This window comes from Loxodonta africana, chromosome 11, assembly GCF_030014295.1.
Source record: "Loxodonta africana isolate mLoxAfr1 chromosome 11, mLoxAfr1.hap2, whole genome shotgun sequence".
Lineage (NCBI taxonomy): Eukaryota > Metazoa > Chordata > Mammalia > Proboscidea > Elephantidae > Loxodonta > Loxodonta africana.
In genome coordinates, this window is record NC_087352.1 from 22,775,858 (window position 1) to 22,785,815 (window position 9,958).

At 44.6% G+C, this 9,958-nt stretch overlaps 1 pseudogene; it reads right to left on the bottom strand.

The window, feature by feature from the left end:
* Positions 1 to 8,511: 8,511 nt before the first annotated feature.
* On the bottom strand, positions 8,512 to 9,313 carry LOC111749630 (olfactory receptor 6E1-like; annotated as a pseudogene).
* Between the last annotated feature and the right edge of the window lie 645 nt (positions 9,314 to 9,958).

The following is a 9,958-nucleotide window of genomic DNA, read 5'->3' on the forward strand; positions in this document are numbered from 1 at the left end:
AACCTGTCCAACACGGGTGATCCTGCTGGTATTTGAAATGCCAGTGGCATAGCTTCCAGCATCACAGCAACATGCAAACCATAACAGACAAACTGACAAATGAGTGGTGAATGGACATGGCGGCGGGCGGCGGGGGGAGCATTATTCTGCCTACCACAAATCCTGTATCTGGGATATACCAGTCTTGTGGCCAAAGAAAAAGATAAAATGGCAGATCAATGCAAGGCTCTTAAGTGTCTACCTGGAAGTGGTAGGTTCACTTTTGCTCACATTTCATAGGCCAACACGAGTCACATGTCCAGTCTGAAAGCAACGGGCCAGGACCTCTAATCTTCCCACAAGAAGGGGCAGTAAATATTCTGATAATGATACTTTCTGCTGCAGACACTGGGGCAGTGGTAGTTCAGTGGTAGAACTCTAGCCACTAAGGACCAGAAATGATGCTCACAATTAAGAGTGATAAAAGGTTTACAATTAATATATGCTTTTTTGAGGAGCCCTGGTGGTGCGCTGGTAAAGCCCTTGGCTACTAACCAAAGGGTCATCGGTTCGAAGCCACCAGCCACTCCTCAGGAGAAAGATGCGACCGCCTGCTTCCGAAAAGATTACAGCCTTGAAAGCTCTATGGGGCAGTTCTAGTCTGTCCTGTAGGGTCACTATGAGTCAGAACTGACTCAACAGCAACAGGTTTTATTTTTTAGTATGTGTTTTTTCAGGAGTCCTTGAGTGGCGCAAATGGTTAAGTGCTCAACCACTAGTTAAAAGATTGAGGATTCCAACTCATCCAGAAGCACCTTGGAAGACAGGCCTGGCAATCTGCTTCCAACACTGCCCATATGGACTCTTTATATAGTTAGCTGCTGTCAAGTCACCTCTGACTCATGGCAATTGCCTTAGGCTGGTTTTTCTAGATGAGCAAAACCAGTGAATTGTATATATATAAATATATATATATATATTAAAAAAAAAAAACCCATTGCCATCAAGTTGATTCCAACTCATAGTGACCCTATACGGTAGAGTAGAACTGCCCTGTAGAGTTTCCAAGGAGCTCCTGGTGGGTTCGAACTGCCAGCCTTTTGGTTAGCAGCTGTAATGCTTAACTGCTATGCCACCAGGGTTTCCAAATATATATAAAGAGAGGCTTATTTCAAGGAAATGGCTCACAGAGTTGTGGAGGCTGGCAGGTCCCAAATCCATGGTTCAGGCCTCAGGTCTAGGCTTCTCCTGACTCATGTGGTTTCGTGGGCTGATGAACCCCAAATCGGCAGGTCAGACCAGTGGCATCAATAGGGGGGTTTCCGGGGGTACAGAACACACCAGGCAACACTGTCAAAGTGGTGACACAAAAATGACTGGCTGTAAAATTTTTGTGCACAGCGAGCTATGGGCACTGGTGCTGGAGACACTGGTGGGTCCTTGGCTGGGCACAGGTTCCATGGTGCAGCTGGACCAGGTGCTGGTGTGGGAGGCAACCAGTGGGAGCCGGGGGCTCAGGGCAGCCCACGGGCTGCAAGCTCACTGGGCCAAAGTCGTGGCACATGTGGCATGGGAGTGCCTAGAGGCAGCAGCACTGGGGGTCCCTGGGTGCCTGGCCAGATTCTGTATGATCTGTTATGGGAAGAGGTCCATGGGGGAGAGGGGTTACACCAACCCTAGTGATACCACTGGTCAAACAGTAGGCTGCTGGCTTATGGGGCTGTGGGAGCTACTGAATTCCCAAATTTGCAGGTCAGACCGCAGGCTGCTGGCTCACATCCCAAGAACCAGAAGTCAGAGGATGACTAGTTGTATGCAGGATAGAGAGAGTTTTGCTGGAGCATCCAAATATATTGGATGCAGGCCACGCTCTCAAGGAAACGCCCCTTTCACCTGACTGGCTGCTCCTATCAGATCACAAAATGGAGGATGATTACATAATATCTGCCAAAACACTGAAAATCATAGCCTAGCCAAGTTAATTTATAACTTTAACCGTTACAGCAACCTTACATACAACAGAACAAAATGTTGCCTGGTTCTGCATCATCCTCATGATCTCAGGCAATGTTTGAGTTCATTATTGTGGCTGTTGTGCCTATCCATCTCACCAAGGGCTGCCTTTGCCCTCATTGGCCTTTACTTCACCAAATGTGATGTCCACTTTCAGTGACTGAAAATGCCGTGCAGGAGTTTTACTCGGCACACATGGTGTCGTCATGAGATGGAAATGACTTGATGACAACTAACTACAAAAACAATAACCTACTGCTTGGTATCAGGGTTCTGTGAACCAAAGTGTGGTCTTCCATTTCCCCCAGTAGATGGAGGGCACCTCCAAGATGGCAGCTACTAACAACAACAACTTATGTTTTTCATACATTCCTTCTCTGAATCCTTACAAAAAGCTTAGTAAGAATTGGATCCTTAGTCCCATTGGACAGTTGAGGAAACTGTGGTTCAGAGAGACCAATGATGTGCTGTGACAGTCTTAGTTACCTAGGGCTGCCATAACAGAAATACCACAAGTGGGTGGCTTTAAAGAACAGAAATTTATTTTCTTACAGTTCTGGAGGCTAAAAATCCAGATCAGGGTTGCAGCTGTATCAATTCCTTTTGTCACTATGAGTTGGAATCGACTCGATGGCAGGTTTTTTTTTTTCCTCTTAGTTCTGGTATCTGCCAGAATTTCCTGGAATTCTTTGACGTTCTTTGATGTCTGTGTTCCCCATTTGTGTGTCTCTGTGTCTATTCCCGTCTTTTTTTTTTTTATTTTGAGAATATACACAGCAAAACATACATTAATTCAACAGTTTCTACATGTAAAATTCTGACACTGATTACGTTCCTGGAGCTTTGCAACCATTCTTACCTTCCTTCTCTGAGTTGTTCCTCCTCCATTAATATAAATTCACTGCCCCCTAAGGTTCCTATCTAATCTTTCAAATTCCTGTTGTCAGCTTGAAATTTGATCCCATATAGGTAGTTCTTAAAAGAGCATAATGTTCAAGGCAGACATTTTTACTACTTAAGCTAAACTATGGCTTGGTTTTAAGAAGACTTCAGGGGTATATTTTTGGTTGAAGGTTTAAAGATTATCTCAGGGCAATAGTTTCAGGAGTTCATCCAGCCTCCATGGCTCCAGAAGGTCTGGAGTCCATGAGACTCTGAAGTTCTGTTCCGCATTTTCCCCCTTTTGATCAGGATTCTCCTATAGAATCTTTGTATTCTAATCTTTTTTATAATTCAGGAGTAATCAGGTTTAGGACTTACCCTACGCTGCTATGGCCTCATTAATATAACGAAAGAAAAAAAATCTATTTCCAAACATCTACAGGTGCCAAAACAAAACAAAACAAAAAAAACCAAACTGGTTGCCGTCAAGTCTATTTCAATTTACGGCAACTCCATCGTGTGTCAGAGTAGAACGGTGCCCCATAGGGTTTTCCAGCTCTTTCTTCCAAGGCACCTCTGGGTGGTTTCAAACCACCAACACTTCGGTTAGTAGTTGAGTGCTTAACCATTTGTGCCATGCACAGGTGCAAGGTCCCGAAGTTCAACACGTATTTTGGGGGAGGAAATTCAATCCTTAACGGAATGGATTTGAGGGACATGGATTTCAGCCAATGAAAATCTTATGGTGGTGAGCAGTAAATAGTTATAAGGCAGGGAAAGAGGAAGAAGATGCTCTTGATTTGATTTTCACTGTGGGTTTGACCCGAGCTTCCTCAAATGGCTTTAAACTCAACCTCCTTCCACATGACTCTCACAGATGTGGGAAAGACAAACTTCCAGAAATTCAGAAGGGTGGTGGAAGGAAGCTGAATCAGCATTTACTTCACACACCCCCCTTTCAAGAAGGCGCTTTTTGCCCATCACAGACAAATGGATAAATAAAATGTGCTACATGCCCATAATGGGATATTCCTTAGCCATAGAAATGAAGCCCTGATGTGTGCTGCCACATGATGAACCTTGAAAACATCATGCTGAGGACAAATGTTGTATGATCTCACGTATATGAAATAAGCCAATATACAGGAACCAAAGGAACCCTGGAGGTACAGTGGTTAAGTGCTCAGCTGCCAACCAAAAAGTCTGCAGTTTGATCCTGCCAGGCATTCCACCGGAGAAGGATGTGGTGGTCTGCTTCCATAAAGAGTACAGACTTGAAAACCCCATGGGCAGTTCTACTCTGTCCTATAGGGTCGCTGTAAGTTGGAATTGATGGCAATAGGTTTGGTTTTTTGGTTATAGAAACCAAAGATTATTAATGGTTACCAGGCGTAGCAATGAGGGGGAAAGAGAGCTTTTGTTTCTGGGGCATTGAGTTTATGTTAATGGTGGTGGAATATTTCAAAAAAGGGTAGCTATAATGGTGGCATAACATGAAAAATGTAATCAGTGTCATCGCATTGTAAATATGGGAGTTGTATGTTAAAGAATCTTTTGGCGTATATATTTTCACCACACACACACACACACAAAAGCCCTTCTTTCTCCCAGAAAAGGAAGAGAATTGGAAACTTCTGGGACTGGAGCTTCTAAGTTGTTGTTGTTAGGTGTCGTTGAGTTGGTTCTGACTCACAGCAACCCCACGTATAACAGAAAGAATTGTTGCCCGATCTTACGCCATCTTCACAATAGTAGGTATGTTTGAGCCCATTGTTGCAGCCGCTGTGTCAGTCCATCTTCTTGAGGGTCTTACTCTGTTTTGCTCACCCTCTACTTCACTTCTATAGCTTCTATATCTCAGCTCAATTTCTGGAAACATAGGAATGAATCCATTCCAGTATCTGCCTTCAAGGACTTCACAGTCTAAAGCCATAAGGAGCAACATTTTTTCATGAGAGCCAATTCAGGAAAACCTAAAAAGGTTTCCCCTGGGAAAACACAGAGAAAGCATACGTGGAATGAGAACCCCAGGAGGCAAGGGAGGTACTAGAACAAGCAGTTATAATCCCCCAAGAACTTATAGGGGGCAATATAATTAGCAGAGGTTCAACAGAATCTTATTAAATCTTCAAAATCAAGGATGCTCCTGGCTAACATCAAGGCAGAGAAAATTACCTGAAATCACCCACCATGCAGATAAAAACGACCAAACCTGTCGCCGTCAAGTTGAACTGCCAACCTTTAGGTTAGTAGTCTAGAGCTTCTCAGGTACCCAGGCTCTCTCTATTTCTTTGTTTTCCTGTACTTGGTATACACTCTCATCCTCATGCTTAATACCTCATGGTTATAAGATGGCTGCCAATTTCCAGCATCCCAACTACGTTCAAGGAAAAAGGTGGTAGAAATAGTGTCCCCTAACGTTGGTTTCATTCCCCAATATGTCAGTACTCTCCCCACTTCCATCCTAGTTTCTCCGTTTCCTTTCGTCCCGATTTTCTATCCCTTCTTGCCTTCTCATCTTTGCTTTACTTACAATATCCCAGTGCTGTCGAGTCGATTCCGACTCATAGCGACCCTATAGGGATAACAATATACTTATCTCGCAAGGATATTTAGGGATTACGATGTAAGGCATCTGACATTAAATAAAGAGTCTGACACAGAATTCAACAAATAAAAATGATTTTTTGTTAGGTCTCTTCACCTTAGACTATTTATTTTTGCCAATTTTAGATCCCTTTTCCTGACCCGAGTGTATCCTCAACCCCAAATTCCCGAATCTGGCTTCACAAGTTTGTCATAACCACAGACTCTAAAATTCATGGTATGAAAGTTGAGCCTGAGACTGTGTGGTTCAGTGGAAAGACCACAGGCTCTGGAGTCAGACAGACTAACGTTCAAATTCTGGCTCCACCACTCACCAGCGCGTGACTTTGGTAAACCACTTCCTATCTCTCAGCTTCCCCTCTGGAAAATGGACATAACAATAGCACTTACTTTACAGTATTGATGTGAGGATAGAGTGGCTGGCATTATCATTGTTGTCGTTAGTTGTCAGTTTGGCTCCAATTCATGGCAACCTTATGTGTAACAAAAAATATTGCCCAACTCTGTGCCACGTTCATGATCTTTGATATGTTGTGGCTATGGTGTCAATCCATCTCATTAAAGGTTTCCCCTCTTTTCGCTGACCTCTACTTGACCAAAGGAGCCTGGGCAGTGCAATGATTAAGTGATCAGCTGCTAACTTTCTGGGCAGAAAGACCTGGCAATTAGCTTCCATAAAGATTACAGCCAAGAAAACCATATGGGGCAGTTATGTGTGTGTGTGTGTGTGTGTATATATATATATATATAAACCCAGTGCCCTCGAGTCGATATATATACATGAATCCCTGAGCGGTACAAATGGTTAAGCTCTGGACTACTAACCAAAACGCTGACGATTTGAGTGCACTCACAGGTGTGTGGGCAGAAAGACCTAAAGACCTGACAATCTGCTTCTGAGAGATCACAGCCTTGAAAACCCTATGGAGTGCAGTTCTACTCTGCACACACGGGAGTTCCGTGAGTCGGAATTGACTGTATGGCCAAGATTCTGTTTCAGGAGATCTAGGAAGGGGGCAAGGAGCCCTGGGGGTGAAGTGGTTAAGTGCTAGGCTGCTAACCAAAAGGTTGGTGGTTCAAACACACCAGCCGCTCCACGAAAGAAAGATGTGGCAGTATGCTTCCATGAAGGTTACAGACTTGAAAACCCTCTGGGGCAGTTCTGCTCTCCCCTTTAGGGTTGCTATGAGTCAGAATTAACTCCATGGCAACAAGTTTGGATTTGGATTTTTTTGGAGAGGGAGCCAATCTCATATATATACCAGTTGCTGTCAAGTTGACTCCTATTCTTGGCAGCACTGTGTGTGAGAGTAAAACTGTGCTCCATAAGGTTTTTAATGGCCGATTTTTCAGAAGTAGATTGCCAGGCCTTTCTTCTGAGGCACCTCTGGGGGACTTGAATTACCAACCTTCTGGTGAGCAGCCAAGCTTGCTAACTGTTTGTACTACCCAGGGACTCTGCTTATGTTACCCTTACAGCCCAGGGCCCCTCTTTCCCATGATCAGAGTCCCACCGTCACTGGGGCCTGAGCACAAGGGGTTGTGAAACTTCCTCTCCAGTTGTGTCTTCACTTTCTAACCACAGACTCCAGCAGGAAGCTCCCAGAATGTCAGGCCAGGCCCCCTGGCTCCCACCACCCCTGCCTTGACCAATCTTTGGCCGTTTCCTGATGTCGTTAAAACTCAACATTGTTATGCTTCCAACTTCTCAGGCCAGTTCTGTCCACCTGTAACAGGCTATGCTAGAATCCTCTACTTGTTCTGCACAGAATTTAGAATGCTTTGAAATTATAAACTGCCCTAACCTGTCTTGGATTCACCCGGAGGGACAAACGGCTAAGCCCTACACTGCTAACCGAAAGGGCGGTGGTTCAGACCCACCCAGAATTACCTCAAAAGCAAGTTCTGCGATCTTCTCCTGAAAGGTCACAGTCTTGAAAACCTTACGCAACAGTCCTAGTCTGCACACCTGAGGTCTCTGGGAGCGGGAATCAATTCCACGGCAACTAACAACAACAATAACAAAATAATTTTAAATGTATATTTTTTTAAAAAAGGAAAATTTCAGGAGATATTTTTGGTTTAAGGTTTAAAGGTTATCTCACTATGTTGGCATCTCCTATCTGGAGGGGAGACGAGAGGGCAGAGGGGGTCAGAAGCTGGCGGAATGGACACAAAAAGAGAGAGCGGAGGGAGGGAGCGGGATGTCTCACTGGGGGAGAGCAGTTAGGAGTATACAGCTAGGTGTATATAAATTTTTGTATCAGAGACTGACTTGATTTGTAAACTTTCACTTAAAGCACAATAAAAAAAATTTTTTAAAGTTAAACAAAAAAATGGGGGGGGGAGATTATCTCAGGGCAATATCTTTGGGGGTTCATCCAGCCTCTATGGCTCCAGAAAATCTGGATTAGATGAAACAAATTTTTGCTAAAAAATAAAATGAAGTTACGGGAGTTAAAATTTTTTTTTCCCTACCACACCCTTACTTTTACTCCTTGTTTCCTTTTCTCCTCCTTTTCCTTTACTACCAAAAGTATTTTCACCACTGTAAAGGGAGCCCTGGTGGTGCAGTGGCCAAGTGATTAAGTGATATGGCTGCTAACAAAAAGGTCGGCAGTTCAAATCCACCAGCCGATCCTTGGAAACCCTATGAGGCAGTTCTACTCTGGCCGATAGGGTTGCTCTGGGTTGGAATCAACTCAACAGCAAAGGGTTAAAGGAAAAGAGGAGTCCATGGGTGGTGCAAATAGTTAACACGCTCTGCTGCTAACCAAAAGTTGGCAGTTTGAATTCACCCTGTGATGCCTTGGAAGAAAGGCCTGGCAACATGCTGCCAAAAAATCAGCCATTAAAAATCCTGTGGAGAACAGTTCTCCGCTGACACACATGGGATCGCCATGCGTTGGAATCTACTCCACAGCAACTGCTTGTTTGTGTTTTCCTTTCTCTCCCTATTAAGGTGGGGAAAAATTGTCTTCACTGAAAAAAACCAAAATAAACCAAATAACAAGCAGCCGTCTCAAAGACTTATGCCCTGAGTGTCTTAGAAGAAAACCTTCCCCAATGTAAAAAGAACACATCCCTGCTCACTTTCTGCACCCACTGGCTCCTCAGGCAGCAGATGAAGGAGTTGAGCAGTGGAAGACACAGTGGTGATGCAGAATGTGACACCTTTGTTGAGGTCCAGCTACCTGGTCCTCACGGGGTTGAGCTGTATGATGATGCAGCTGCCATAGCTGAGGGAGACCACTACGATGTGGGAGAAACAGGTGGAGGAAGACTTCCAGTGGCCCCAAAGAAGAGCAGGCGGAGGACAGTGCAGATGATGTGGCCGCAGGACCAGGCAGTCACCACCACAGCAGCCGTCCAAGGTGCACGAGGCCACCAGGAAGGAGGCCAGTTGGAGAAGCCTGGTGCCAGCACACACCAGCTCCAGCAGAGGGTACTGTTGCAGAAGAAGTAGTGGAGGACACTGGGGCCACAGAAAGGGAACTAGAACATCCAGATGCTGGGTCCCCTGAGGAAGAGGAGGCTGTTCGTTGCCTCAGCAGACCAGCTCGGGGGCCAGGCAGGCCTATGCCATCAGGAGAGGCAGGTACCTCAGGGGGTGGCCGATGGCCTGGTGGAGGTCCACAGATGTCACTGCCAGCAACAAGGTCTCCGTTGTCCCCAGGATGAAGTAGAAGTCCATCTGGGCAAAGCAGCTGGCCCACGAGATGGTCTTGTGGCCAGTTAGGAGGTGGCCTAGGACCTGCAGGGTGGTGGTGGAGGTGAACCTGTAAGGAAAGAAAAAAAAGGAAGAAATTTCCTTGTTTTTTAAATAATATTTTATTGTGTTTTCAGTAAAGGCTTACACAGCAGTTTAAATCCCCATTCAACAATTTCTACACAAATCATTCAGTGACATTGATGACATTCTTCAATATGTGTGAACGCTCTCAGTATTTCCGTTCTAGTTGTTCCATTTCCGTTAATGTAGTTTCCCTGACCCCTTACATTCTCATCTTTGTTTTAAAGTAATTGTTGACCATTTGGTCTCATGTAGATGATTTTTCTTCCTTACGAAAACAAGAAATTTTAATTCTCCCTGTCAAAAATAAGGGAAGAAGCTCCCCTCCCTCCACTGTTCTTTCAGAATTCACTTTAGGTAAGTTGTCAATGTAAATTCTGTTCTTCGTCTCTTTGAGGAAGTGCCATAATGTTTTCCACAGTAGTTATACCATTTTACAATAGCTCCAGCAGTGAATAAGTGTTCCAATCTCCTCACAGCCTCTCCAGCATTTGTTGTCCTCTGTGTTTTCTTTTTTTTCAAATCAGTGCCATTTTTTGCAGGGGCAAGATGGTATCTCATTATAGTTTTGATTTGTATCTCTCTAGTGGCTAATGTGGAAATCCTGGTGGCGTAGTGATTAAGTGCTACAGCTGCTGACCAGAGGGTCAGGAGTTCAAATCCTCCAGGCGCTCCTTGGAAACT